The sequence below is a fragment of the Cryptomeria japonica genome, chromosome 10 (genome assembly GCF_030272615.1).
Source record: "Cryptomeria japonica chromosome 10, Sugi_1.0, whole genome shotgun sequence".
In the NCBI taxonomy this organism is placed as follows: Eukaryota; Viridiplantae; Streptophyta; class Pinopsida; order Cupressales; family Cupressaceae; genus Cryptomeria; species Cryptomeria japonica.
The window spans coordinates 474264022-474279943 of NC_081414.1; positions in this window are offsets into that span (position 1 = coordinate 474264022).

Sequence of the window (15922 nt, forward strand, 5' to 3'; positions counted from 1 at the left end):
GTCCTCTATTGCCTCCACTATTTGGTCTCCTTTGATCCATGTTGGAGTGAGGTTGTTGCAAAGGTCGATTTTCCATTATTTGAGACATGTCAAAATCATGAGGTATCTTGGCTCCACTTTGTGCCATCATTTGTAAGAAGTATTGTCTATCCCTCCTCATTATTTCCTCAACCAATCGATTGAAATGGGGATTCATAATGGATTCTTCCACATCTACTGAATGTATGGAAAAGTTGTCCATATTGTCATTGTGTGCAGCATTGTTGTTTGTAGTGTCCATGTTCTCAACATTTGGAATATTTCTATAGGTATCCATGTCAGGTAATGTAGTATGATCGGAATTGAAAAAGATATCATTATCATACTCATAAGAACTCATGTTTGCGGACTCTTGAGCCTCTTTAGTTTCTCTCCTAGATTTTCGAAGACAGGTTTCAACCATGAACTAGATATTGACCGAGATGTGTGAGACTAGATGAAAATGGAAAAAGTATGGAAGACCAAGGGTTGGATGGAATGTAAATGAATCTAAAGTGTACTTGCAATGTCCAAAGTGTAATACCAAGTATGTATGTAGTAGAGTAGGTGTGACTTCCAAAGAGAGGATAGTTTCTCTTGATGAGGTAAGTTGACCTTGACTCTAAGTAAGACCAAATGAGACCCAAAGGTAAGAAACCTTGATGAGGGACCACTTAGCAAAATGTTGTTGTATGTAGTGTGTTGACAAAGTATGATGAGGACAAGCAAGTGACCTTTTGACTCAAGTTTAGACAATTGTGAATCTAAAGTGAGATGTGAAGCAATGATGGACTTAATGAAACCCAAAGACAGGTTGAATGCTAAATGAAACCCTGGAGAAATGACCTAGGAAGCTCAAGAATTCTGAAATTGACTGTGTTTGTTTGCTGGACTGTAAAGTTTTTCAATTCTGAACATAGACGCACCTGTATACTTCATAGACGCGGTTTCCTGACACAGACGTGGCTCTGTTCAACACAAACGCGCTTCTGAGATTTGTGCAAATTGCAATTTTGATTCTGGGAACACAGACGCGTTTTTGTCCTTCACAGACGTGGTTATACAACACAGACACTATTATGTCCAACACAGATGCATTTCTGCAAAATTTGTGCAATTTTTTCCAATCTGTGAAGTCATTTTGTTGTGACCAAATCTGACTGTTTGACTATTTTTCATGACAAGAGGACACAGTGTTGATGAGGACTCAATGTTTGCAAGTGTTTAGACTCAAAATGACTCCAATAAAAAGTGTGTTGTTTGATGTAAAAAATTGTTTTGCATCCACTTGAAGACACAAAAGACACAATGTTTTTCTATTTGGTCTTGAATGTTTGAATGTTTAAAATAAGTCAAGCACAATTCTTATTGCTGGCCAAGACAATAGTTGTTGATCCCACATGGGGTTTTACCCCTGAGGCTACACTATTCAGAGCGGATACTTAGATGCTTGACCTCACTGGTTCCACCCTCGGCACTCACTTCTTGGGTCAGCCAAGCATCAGTCCCCATGAAAACTCCTCGTGGTGAATTTTGTATCTCTACTAAGAACCGTATGTGTGTGGGCCGCTACCAGAGGTCCGACCTCCTACCCCAACAACTAGAAGGATTTGGGCTTCTAAAACAAAGAGGTGCTAGTAAGGGCATCCGCTCATGTGGCCATACATGTAGCACTTTCAGCTCTGTAAATACAGAAGGCTCCTAGCTGGTAGGGGTTACGCCCTACAACTCATCAAATAAATTTGATCAAACGGGTTTATGGGGAGACATAGTGTCGGTATGAACTAATCAACACATGTTATCCATAGTTTTCACCATGAATATAGTTGTTTATAGTGGTTCGGAAGAGGTGAGTTTTCCTCACTACCACTTGGGTTGTTCTCTTCTTACTAGTAGTCCTAATGACCACACGGGAAGATAGGCCCTCTAAAGATTAGACAAAAAGAGCCTATTGCTCAAGACACAAAAGACAATGATTCAATTTTAGTGCACCAATTGAAGTGTTTGCTAGTCTATGAAAACAAGGCACATAATAAAAATCCAAAAACCCTTGCCAATGACCTGCAACAAAGAGTTGTTAGTAGTTTGGATTGTTTCAAATAATCACCCCTTCCTGCAAGCAAACGAGTTAGGTAAATTTTAAATCCAAAAGACTTTGTGAAAATAGGGGCCTTCAACCAAACGATTTTGCTTTCAAGACAAGCTGCACCAATTTCGTTAGCTAGATCTAAAAATGTTAGCGCAAAATAAACCAGATCTAAAACCATAAATGCAAAATCCAAAACTGAATCAATAAACCCAAAATTTGAAACCAGTGAACACAGACGTGATTACCCTCGACACAGACGTGACTTTGTGACGTAGACGTGGTTCTGTGAGACACAGATGCGGCTACAGAATGCAGATGTGACTTCTGGACACAGACGCGGCTAAAAACACCGCAGACACGACTGAGGAACGCAAATGTGCCTATGCTCTGCACAGATGCGCCTAGGCAACATAGACGTGCCTTCTTGGCATAGACGCGCCTACATATCACAAACACGGCTGCATTTGGCACAGACGTGGTTTCCATCACAGACGCACCTGGCACAAACACAGACACGCCTTGTGAGCATAGACGCGCCTGGCACCAACGCAGATGTGCCTAGATGTTTTTGGACATTTTTTGGACCCTATTCTAAGCACATTTATTGCCTTATCTACCATTCATTAATGACAATAATAAATGCGTTGAAGTACGAGGAGGTTTGGTGGTACTTACTAGCTCTCCTACCTCTGCTGGCCTCTGGAATCGGTGAACACGGTCGAATCTATGAATGAAGGCCATAGCTGCTGACTGCTGCTGCTCTATTTTCACTCTGCACTCTGCTCTCGTGGATGTGTAGATGACAATGAGGATGTATTTTCCCTCGTGGTCTATCTTATAGACTACCCTAGCCCTAGCCCTCATTTCCCGAGTCAGTCTTCTTTATCCCGTGACTTTGTCACTTTATCTGGTTAGTCCATTCTAGCCTTTCTTTCTTATCGAGAGATTGTCTGCAATCTTTTCACACATTTTCATACAATCTCTCGAGGGGGCATATCATTCCCATATTGGGGCAACTCTGTATCAGTTCATCTTATCTTCTTTGAAACAACGCGACAAGCCGCATTGTCTTAAAGAGTGGCAAAATGTAGACACCTAAAATTGTCCAGTCTAATTAAATAAATATTTTATTTATTTAATTATTTTAGCCTGATTCTTCTATTAATTAAATAAATCCTTATTTATTTAATTAATTCATTTATCCTCTTCTAGCCTTATTTCTCATTTAAATAAATACATTTATTTATTTAAATTATCCTTTTACTAAATTAAATAAATATCTTATTTATTTAATTATCCCACTTCTTCTATTAATTAAATAAATTTTTATTTATTTAATTAATTCATTAAGCTTTTCTACCCATGACACATGTCATTCATCTCTTAATTCCTACACTACCTACCCCTTTCATTATTTTATTATTTCTTTTACCTACCCTTTAATCATAGCCGACCTCCTTTTACACCTCTCAATCTTATCCCTCCATTTCATATAGTGTCTTCAGATGCTTCCTTCATTATCAAACCCTAATCATCTTTTATGCACTTAACTACACTACGATCCTACTTGCAACCACATTCTATTCTTTGTTGAGCTCTTGTGCACATGAAATCTGAGAGCAAATATATCAAACCCTAATCATATTTTATGGTCTACCAAGAACTCACAACAAGTTGTATTTTGCGGTGTATCAATAAGAGAAGCAATGGTGGCTATGACATCAAAAAATTTGTTATTGACCCTTGGGATTTACTCAAAAGTAATCCAATGAAGTATTTCTTGAAATAATTAACCATATACTTAAAAGGCATCAAAATATCATCTTTTGTCTGATAGTCATCATTGGTTTGTTAAATGACCAACTGTGAATGTCCAAATATCTGAAGCTCTTGTATCCTCCACTGAACAAAAATTCTAAGTCTTGTAGTAAGTGCTTCATATTATAATATGTTGTTTGTACTAGGAAATTCCAACCTATAAGACTTTGGAATACAATCCCCTTGTGGTGTAACAAATAAATTGCCCACACCTTCCCCATGTTGTATGAATGATCCGTCAAAGTAGAGCTATCATAATCTTGAATTTGTGATGGGAAGGATGGACTCATCTAGAAAATGAGAAGCCAATGTGTATTCATCAACCATAAGTATATTTTCAAGCTAATCTACAATATCTTGTCCTTTAATGGCTTTTCTCTCAATGTATTCAATGTCAAACTCACTAAGAATCATTACCCATTTCACTAGTCTTTCTATAAGGGCTGCCTTTTTGAGAAAATATTTTAGGGGATCAATTTTTATCATGAGATTTGTTTGATGAGTAAGAATATAATGTTGTAATTTTTGTGAGGCAAAAATCGTGGTATGACATGCATACTCAATAGGAGTTTAATTAAGCTCATACCCCACTAATGTGCTATTGATGTAGTAATTAGCGATATGTTTTATGTCATAGTCTTGTTGTATGAGAAGTACCCCAAGTATTGTGGTTGTCACCGATATATACAAAAGCAAATGATTTCCATCAATTGGTGGCATGAGGATAAGAGGGGACATGAGATAATCCTTAAGTAATTGAAAATCTTGTTGACATTTTCCGTCCCATCTAAATCTGATATTTTTGTGTAGCATATGTGTTAAGGGATGACACTTGTCATCTAGTTGTGCAATGAATTAGCAAATGGACTATAGTTTTTCTTGTAGCGATCTAAGCTAACTGGTGTTCCTTATTAGAGGTATTTCTAATATGGCTTTAGCCTTTGTTGGATCAACTTTGATGCATCATTGTGAAACAACTTATCCTAAGAGCTTCCATGAGTTTACTCCAAACACACATTTCTTAGGGTTTAAGAAGACCTTGTACTTCTCAAGATAACTAAATATTTTGTCAAGAACATCCAAATGGCTTTCATGTGTGATTGAGTTAAAAAATAGGTCATCAACATAGTCTTCCATTGGAATGTACATCATGTCATGATAAATAGTGGGCATTGCTTTTTGATATGTGTCTCCAGTATTTTTAAGGCCAAAAGGAATGACATTCCAACAATATGTTCTTCGAGGACATGTAAAATCTATCTTGTGTTGATCCTCAGGTGTAATCTTAATTTATTTATAGCTATAGAATCCATCCATGAGTGATAACATTGCATCTTTGTGTTAGGTCCCAGAGACAACTGAGAGGGTTGGGGGGGGGGGGGGGGTTAATCAATTGTCAAATAAATTTAAACCAAAAACAACTTAACCAACTAAATGCTTAATATCGGTAAACCAGTTAAGTATGTCGGTAGATAGTTTTAACAATTAATTGATATACCGGTAATATTAATGGAAACATAAACACCAAGTCATCCACAACACATAACACCAATATTTGTACGTGGAAACCCTGTAAGGGGAAAAACCACGGTGGCAAACCTTACCCACAATCAGATGATACTACTGCAGATAGTAAGTGTACATAAATGGGATCTACACATGTAGAAAGGCCAACGGCCTAGAGCTCACTACTCAGTCACAAAATGGGAGTCACACTGACTACAGTTGGATGGTTAAATCCAATAAGAATGTGTTGCACAAAATAGCATCTTCATATGTTGGATTCAGTACCAGTGTAATGCTGATATGCTTTCACAAAAACCTAGCTTCACCTTCAAATGATGTCTTCGTGTATAGCTCTGCTTAATCTCACATATACCTTCACACAATCCTTTTTTGCATTCCACACTTGATCTTACAAATAAGATCTTACATTCATACCATAACCTAAGACCAATTTTAGTAGGTCGGCTCTACAAGATATTACAATAAAAACATTTTACAAACAATATAATATCCGATGCAATAACCGATTGAACATGTCAGCTTAATGCATTTACAAAAATAATTAATTATCTCCATAGTGTGCCATGTTGATATGGAAAAGATAAACCTGTCGATGTAACCCTAGACCTGTTTGTCGGTAACAGCAAATATGCAACTGTGAATATACCAATGAGCAAAACTCCAGGACAAGATGTCCAAATGATGTCTTTGACATAACCATGTGTTTTCCATGCCATTCCAAGTGTCGGTGATCATTATATCTTGTTGGTGAACCATATACCAATAACTGTGCAATAGTTGCTTGCTGGTGAATGTTGTTGGATCTCCAAAGTGCTAGTGTTTTAGCAGGTGTTGACATTAATGACAAAACCATACCAAAATACCAACAATCTCCCCCTTTGGCATTGATGGCAACACAAGATGGAAAAACCATCAAAGTGCCAAAATAGAAATTCCAAGTATCAAAAACCAACAATATCCAAAAATATCATAACCAGAAATCAGAGAGTAATAATCTCTCTCCCTGGGAGCAACATGTGTTTTCCAAAGTTTCCATACCAATCTCTCCAAAAGATAATGTGTTTTTCCATATATATCTCTTCTCCTTTGACATCAAATGCCAAAGTTACAATAAAACCAAGTTCATATACAAAATACCAATCAATTCAATATACCAACTACTCCCCCTGAGAAGTAGCTTCCTCATCAAAGACCGAAATAAAAGATTTCTCTATTAATTATGTCGATTGATGGCAATCATCAACTACCTCAGTCTCTACTAGTGGTGGTATGACTCCAAGCTGATCTCTGAGATATTCAAAAGTCTCCATAGGCAAAGGTTTAGTGAAAATATCTGCCATCTGCTCTTTAGTATTCACATAAACCAATTTTATCTCCTTAGCTTCAGCTTTCTCCATTAGAAAATTTAGTTTGATAGAAACATGTTTGGTTTTAGAATGTAATACCAGATTCTTAGATATATCAATTGTTGTAGTGTTATCATAATAGATAGTAATAGGTTCCTTGCATTTTACCTTTATGTATTTCAACATTTGCTTAAGCCATAGTACCTATGTATAGTTAGTTGATGCTACAACATATTCTGATTCTGCTGTTGATAAAGATGTACAACTTTGTTTCTTACTCAACCAAGAAACTAGTCTGTTTCCAAGAAAGAATGCTCCGTCGGTGGTGCTTTTCCTATCATCCACATCTCTTGCCCAATTTGCATCTATGTATGCACATAATTCAAAGTTTTCATCTCTAGGATACCATAATCCAAGATTTATAGTGCCTTGTAAGTACCAGAAAATCCTTTTCACTACTGATTCATGATTTTCTCTAGGATTACTTTGAAATCTCGAAACAATACATACTGCATTCATAATATCAGGTCTAGTTTGTGACTTACAGTAAACCTCCTATCATAGATTTGTATCTAGTTGGATTAACAGGTGTAGACTCATCCCTTTGTGATAATTTGTCATTTGTTGTCATAGGTGTGCTTACCGGTTTAGAGTTCTCCATCCCAAATTTCTTTAGTAACTCTTTCAAGTATTTGGATTGACTCAAGAATATACCTTTATCAATCTGTAAAAACTACAATCCTAAAAAGAATTTTATTTCACCAATCATAGACATTTCAAATTCTTGTTGCATTTTAATAGAAAATTCCTTACATAATCCATCTTCTCCTCCAAATATTATATCATCAACAAATACTTCTATAATCAAGATGTCATCATTAGTTATTTGTAATATAAATTGTTCGTCTGCATTTCCTTTAGTAAAACCAATCTTTAAAAGATACTTATCCAATCTTGCATACCAAGCTCTTGGAGCTTGTTTTAGTCCATATAGAGCTTTCCTTAACCTGCATACCATATCATTGTCATCTATCAAAGAAAATCCATCAAGTTGTTCAATGTATACTTCCTCTTCAAGATCTCCATTCAAAAATGCACATTTAATATCCATTTGATAAACTTTGTAGTTCTTGTGTGCTGCAAAAGCCAAAAATAATCTGACTGCCTCAATTCTAGCTACCGGTGCAAAGGTTTCATTGTAATCAACTCCTTCTTTCTGAGAATATCCCTTACACACTGGTCTTGCTTTATTTCTGACAACCTTACCATCTTCATTAAGTTTGTTTCTAAATACCCATTTGGTTCCAATTACATTTTTATCTTTAGGCCGGGGAACTAATGTCCAAGTGTTGTTTTTCTCAATTTGTTCTAATTCTTCTTCCATAGTTTTAATCCAAAATTTATCTTCACATGCCTCATTAATAGATGATGGTTCAATTTGAGAAATAAGACATACCTCTTCATTTGCCAATCTTCCTCTTGTCATAACTCCTTTAAACTTGTTTCCAATTATCTGATCTTCAGAATGATTCAGTCTTACATACCAGGGTGTCTTAGTTTGTTGTTGTTCTTCAATTACTATGGAATCCTTAGATGGTACTGGGGTAACTAGATCTTCATTCTATACCGGTGGATTTAGAGTAGGTTCATTTGTTAAAATTTTTGTTGTCAGTTCAAATTCTATATACCTTGAAGTTCCTCTGAATTGTTCATCAATCTTTACATTTGTACTATCAACAATTTTTTGCAATCTCTTGTTAAAACATCTATATGCTTTGCTCTTAGATGAATAACCAAGAAATATTCCTTCATCACTTCAAGAATCAAATTTTCCAATATACTCATCTCTTCTGATATAACATTTACTCCCAAAAATTCTGAAATACTTAAGAGTAGGAGTATTACCAAACCATAGTTCATGAGAGGTCTTATCGGTTTCACCTTTGATGTGAACTTTGTTGAATGTATAGACCACTGTGCTGATTGCTTCTCTCCAATACACATGTGGTAAATTTGCTTGTGATAACATACTTCTTGCTGCATCCAAGATAGTTATGTTTTTCCTTTCAACAACTTCATTCTATTGTGGTGTCTGAGGTGCTAATAGTTGTCTTCTGATTCCATTCACTTCACAGAATGTATTAAAGTCCCTAGATGTAAATTCACCTCCTTGATCTGATCTTAAACATTTGATTTTCTTACCGGTTTCATTTTCAACCATTTCTTTGAATAGTTTGAACTTTCCAAGTGCTTCTGATTTTTCTCTGAGAAAAGTAACCCAACACATTCTAGAATAGTCATCAATGATTACCATGAAATATCTATCACCTTGTAAGCTTTTAGTTCTAGCTGGACCACATAAATCAATGTGAATCAAATCAAGAGCATTATTTGATTTTTCTAGAATACTTTTGAAACTAGCTCTAACTTGTTTTCCAAATTGACATTCCTTACATACTGTATTCTGAGGTTTGATAATTTTAGATAAATCTCTAACTGCCTTAGTAGTACTAATTTTTACCATGCAATCAAAGTTTACATGACAGAGTCTCTTGTGCCATAACCAACTTTCATCTATATGTGTAATTAGGCATGTCTTTTCATTGTTATTCAAATGAAAGATATTACCTCTAGCCTGATTACTGGTTGCAATTTCCAAACCAGTTCTATTCATGATTTTGCATTTTCCATTTTTAAATTGTAACTAAAATCCTTTCTCAACTAATTGACCAACACTCAAAAGATTATGCTTTAATCCTTCAACATAGTAGACATTGTCAGTGTTATGCTTACCATCAAGAGATATTGTACCCTTACCTATAATTGAACAAGCTTTGTCATCTCCAAATCTTACTAAACCTCCATTGTATTCTTGAAAGTTCAAGAATTTACCTTTGTCTCCTGTCATATGATGTGAGCATCCTGAATCAATGATCCATTCATCTTTTACTTCAACTTTAGCTGACAGTTCCTGTACTACCGGTTGAGCAGTAGGTGTCGGTTGATCTTCTGTTATAGAAACAAAAACCCATCCATTGTCTGTCAAATCCTCATCAGAATCATCAATCACACCTTCATCAGCAATATAACAAGATTTGTCTTTATTCTTCTTAAATTTGTATCTCTGATATTCAGGGTTAGGCTTATATGTTCTTCTAGCTTCTTCTCTTAGTCTAGCATGTCTATCAGGGCATCTCGAAGCCATATGACCAATCTTATTGCAGTTAAAAACATTTAAAGGGTGCTTTACCTTCATACTTACTTCCAACTGAACCTTTAGACATTTTCCTTGCAAATAGTGCTTCAAGTTCTTCAAGTTCTTCATTTTCTTTCCTACTTTCTTCAAGTTCTCTTGCATAAAAGGCTTTCCAATCAAATTTGTCAAATGATGGAGAAAATGATGTTGATGCTTTAAAGGCCAAATCTGTCTTTATAGTAGCAACAGGACCAAATTCTTCAATTTCAAAAGTTGAAAGTTTCCCAATCAATGTATCCCTAGTTACTGATGTATTAGGCATTGTTCTTAACTCATTTATAGCAATAACCTTCATTTTGTATGCCGGTGGCAATCCTCTTAAAACTTTTGAAACAATTTCATCCTCACTTAAGGTTCCTCCACAACATTTAATACCCAAAACAATTTCATTTACTCTTTCCATAAAAGCATAAATCCTTTCATCTTCTTCCATTTTCAGATGTTCATACCTGACTCGGAAGCTTTCAAGTTTTGGAATTTTGACTGTGGAATCTCCTTCATTCAATGTTTCCAAATGATCCCAAATAGCTTTAGCAGTAGACCTATCTGATAGTCCCATGATTTGTTGATCTGATAATGCGCTCAAAAGTGCTTCTCTTGCTTTGCAATCATTTTCCTCATCTTTTGTCAAGTTAGCTAGACTAGGTTGACCAGGTATAGCAGCAGTATAACCATTCTTTGTAACTTCCCAGATGTCTTTTCCAATGCAATTTAGATGTGTCTCCATTTGATCTTCCATATGCCATAGTTGGTTCCATCAAGTTTAGGACTGTCCTTTCTGAAATATTTAGTAGACATTGGATCTCCTCAAGCTGTTAAACTTCTACAAAAGAGGACTAAGCTCTGATACCATGTTAGGTCTCGGAGACAACTGAGAGGGGGGGGGGGGGGGGGGGGGGGTAAATCAGTTTTCAAATAAATTTTAACCAAAAATAACTTAACCAACTAAATTCTTAATACGAGTAAACCAGTAAAGTATGTCGGTAGACAGTTTTAACAGTTAATTGCTATACCGGTAAATATTAATGCATGAAACATAAACACAAAGTCATCCACAACACATAACACCAATATTTGTACATGGAAACCTTGTGTAGACACCCAAAAATGGTCAACGCTTGCGAGGTCATACTTTAACATTTGCGCATTGCCTCATTTTAGGTTTTTGCGTCGCATTAACATTTCTCCTATGTCACGCACTTGGTCTTTATCATTTGCGAACATCGAGTCATTCTTCTACATTCTTCAATCATCTCGTCCTCAAATTTGGTCTCGTTGACAACACTATTCAGTCATGATTTTGATCGATTTTACCCTGTCGCATCAATGTTCGTATTCATTTGTCATCATTTTGGACATCGTCAATCCTAATTAGGGTTTTGTCCTCCTATCAATCTTATCATTTTGGACATCGTCAATCCTAATTAGGGTTTTGTCCTATTTTCAATCTTATCAGTTGGCGATCGGTTTATCAATCTTGTCGATTTATCATCAATCCTTCAATCTTGTCATTTTGCGATCGATTTTTCATCGATCGTGGTCATGTCTAATCTTGTCATCTTGCAATCTATTTTGTCAATTTTTTCATTTTTCAACCGATTTGTCATCGATCGTTGTTTGTCTCGATTATGTCAATTTGGATCAATTTGTCATTGTTCCTCGTCAATTGGCGCATTTTCTCAATCATTTTGTCGCATTGGTCATTTATCAAATCAAATCATGATCAAGTCAATTATAGACCTAATTATCATCCTCGCATTTCTAATTCGCCTTCTAGGGTTTTATGATTTAATCATTTAACCTAATTTGTCATTTCTTCCTTTAGGATTAAATAAATTACTTATTTATCCTAAGTTTCCTTATTACAATTAAATCTTCATTTAATTGTCTAATTATTCCTCTTTGTGAATTGATTAATAAATGAAAAATTATTAATTAATTCACTAAATCCTAATTTCTAATTTCTTTCAATTTCTAATTTCCTATTTTCATTATTTTCTAATTTCCTAATTTCTTAATTCTTAAATTCAATTTCCACCTATTTCTCTCCTAAATTTATGGCAATGACATAGAAATTTGTCATAAATTGTCATAAAATTCTTGACATAGAAATGTGTCATAGAATTTGTCATGAATTTGTCATAAAATGTCATAAATTCTTGACATAGAAATTTGTCATGAATTGTCATAAGCCTTGCATAGCAATTTGTCATAGATATGTCATAATTTTGCTATTCTTGATTTGAATTTCTATTCGAATCTCTATCATGCTAATTTCTCCATTTCTCCAATTTCTCTATAAATTGGATGATTTTCTTCAATCAAATCCCTTAACCCTTCAATTCCTTCATGAATCTCGAATTTTTACCGAACTTTCGTTTCTAGTACTCTTGAGCCTTTTTGCTTTCAATTGTGTGAGCACTTGTAGGTGAGATCCACAAAATTATTGAAGAGGAAAGAACAACAATGGAGCCGCATGGAAGGAGTATTCAATCTTGAATCTGGTTTGCATAATGTTTTCTTTTGAATGCTTCATTTTCATACCTTCATTGAATGTGCTTTAGAATTAGGTTCATTGCAATGAGTATTTCTTTGATTGAGCTATCATGTTTAACGTTTTGATTGATCTACTTATGTTTTTGATGAATCCTAATTCCGATGCTACACCTTGTAAGGGGAAAAACCAAGGTGGGAAACCTTACCCACAATCAGATGATACTACTGCAAATAGTAAGTGTACATAAATGGGGTCTGCACATGTAGAAAGGCCAACAGCCTAGAGCTCACTACTCAATCACAAAATGGGAGTCACACTGACTACAGTTGGATGCTGGATTCAGTACCGATGTAATGTTGATATGCTTTCACAAAAACCTAGCTTCACCTTCAAATGATGTCTTTGTGTATAGCTCTACTTAATCTTGCATATACCTTCACACAATCCTTTTTTGCATTCCATACTTGATCTTACAAATAAGATCTTACATTTATACCATTACCTAAGACCAATTTTAGTAGGTCAGCTCTACAAGATATTACAATAAAAACATTTTACAAACAATATAATATCCAATGCAATAACCGATTGAACATGTTGGCTTAATGCATTTACAATAATAATTAATTATCTTCATAGTGTGCCATGTTGATTTGGAAAAGATAAACCTGCCGGTGTAACCCTAGACCTATTTGCCGGTAACAGCAAATATGCAACTGTGAATATACCAATGAACAAAACTCCAAGACAAGATGTCAAAATGATGTCTTCGATATAACCATGTGTTTTCCATGCCATTCCAAGTGTCGGTGATCATTATATCTTGCCAGTGAACCATATACTAGTAACTATGCAATAGTTGCTTGTCGGTGAATGTTGCTAGATCTCCAAAGTGCTAGTGTTTTAGTAGGTGTTGACATCAATGACAAAACCATACCAAAATACCAACACTTTGACTATAATATATCCTATTAAATCTATGTTGGGTAATGAAAAGTCATCCTTAGGACAAGTTTTGTTTAGGTATCTAAACTTTTTACATATTTAAATGCTACCATTTGGTTTTGTTATGGGTATGAAATTTGAGATCCATTATGGATAATCTATCGGTCTAATAAAACCCACATCAGGTAACTTCTGAAGCTTGGCTTTGACCAAAAGTGTTATCTGTGGATGTATCTTCCTTAATTTTTGCTTTATAGGTTTTGCGCTTGATGCTACCATTAAGTGATACATAACAAGATTGTTGTCTAATCTAGGCATATCAGCATATGACCATGCAAATTTGATCAAACATTCTCAGAAGAATTTGATAGAGTTAGGACACTCTTCTTCTATTAGTGATATTGTGAGGTAGATATTACAAGGATTTTCCTTAGTCCTAATATTAGTCACCTTTGTTTCTTCTATTAACACAAGTGATCTATTAGGATATGTTGCTAATGGGAGAGTTTCAATCATTCCATCCTTCAGTGCCTCAAAGAGGTTTTCTCAGTTGGATGCATCCTTTCTTTTTAAATTTTCATGGTCTAAATGTACCATAGTACAATTTTCACTAGAAGACCTTTTATTTATCTTTATATTTTTATGACTGAAAGACTTGGAACCCTCTCCAAAGTAAGTTTCAATATTAATTTCATTGGAAAAATGACCTCTATGGTCCCTGATAGTAAGATCATGTCAAATTCCAAGATAATCAATAACAGCCTCATCATTTTGGAATGTGTCTAACTATGACGCCCCTTGTAGGTCCTTGTGTATAAGTTATGGGTGAACAAGTGAAAGGCCGTTAGTTTGGTAAAAGTCAAACATTGTGATGGTGAATACACATGAATCTTCAAAGATATCAATAACATCATTACAGTCATTGTTGGTACTCTCCTTGTTAATTTTGATTGTGGGAGAAGTTTGGTTGACACTACAAGAAGCACACTTAGTACTTGGGGTCATGAAATGTTGAGATTTTGACCCTAAGCCTTGAGAAGTATAGGGTTCAAGATCCCAAAAAAATTTAATCAATACTTCACCATGCATATGCTTAGTTTCACAAGGAGGAATGGGATCATTATTTTGAGGAGAATATGGTTCTTAAATATATTATCCAATTCATGATCAATAGAAGTATAAGAATCCCACTCCCATTTATTAGAGTTTTTCATTAGACAATAGTCATCGTATTATTCCTCAATGTCAGTGGTATCACCTGTAGGGTTAGATTAACCCAATTGCAATGCTACTTTTGCTAAGGGTTTGGTATCAAGACTGAGCAATCTCAAAGGTGTGAACCCCATACCTTTATTTATTTTCTTCTTAGGTACAAGTTGTGGTTGAAGATACTCTACGATACTTTTTTTTGCAATTGAATAGGACCTTTACCATCATATCCCATTTTTGGTAAGAATTTGAAAATTTTAGCATAGTTTTCAACAAGTAGTTTGACAACAATTTTCACTTGCTTTAATTATTCCTCTTCATCTTTGTATAACCATTTAAAAAGGTCTTCACTTTCATCTCCTCCTATTTGATAAGGGTAGTGGTATCCCACTTAATGGTATCTTTTGACACATGTTGAGATGACTGTTGTTTTCCATAAGTATTAGGAGAGTCCATTAGTTTTCTAGATGTACATAAATTGATGTAGGCTATATTCTCCCATTCATTTATCATGATATTATCCTTAATCTCAGGTTGTTTAGAAGTGGATGGTTTTAATCACTTAGGATTAATGTATGATATGTATGGAGTGTCTTCTCTATTGATGGGGATAGCGGACTCAATTTTTGGCTAAATGTTATTGTAATAAAGGTATAGATTTGGGTCACTCAAGATAGTAATCTCCACTCTATTGTGTGGGAATTTGATGCATTAATGTTATATGGATATAATGGCTTGCATGGCATGTATCCATGGTCAACCTAGCAAGAGATTGTAAGGGTGATCAAGGTCTAAAACTTGGTAGACCACATCTTTCACTATTGGCCCAACTTTGATTGGCAATGTGACTAACCCCTTAGATGAGTGTTCTTCATCATCATAGGCTTTTATTGTTATTCTCTTATTTGCATAAATAAAAAAATAATCAAAAGAGAGATATACCATGCATAAAAATAACATAAAATAACAAATATTATACCTTCATATCTATGGTAGGCTTGTCTCCATTATTCTCCAATCCTCCATGATCTTGTAGTTGATAGTGTTTTCTCTCAAATTTTTATATAATTACACAAGAGATCAAATAAGAAGGGATGGTGGTTATGATGATGTAAGGCTATGATTGTGATGATGTATTCTCTAGGATTATTTTGGCAGAGTATAGGTATGCTCAATCCATGTGTGATGTAGAATGAGAGGAGGAAGCCTTTTTGTAG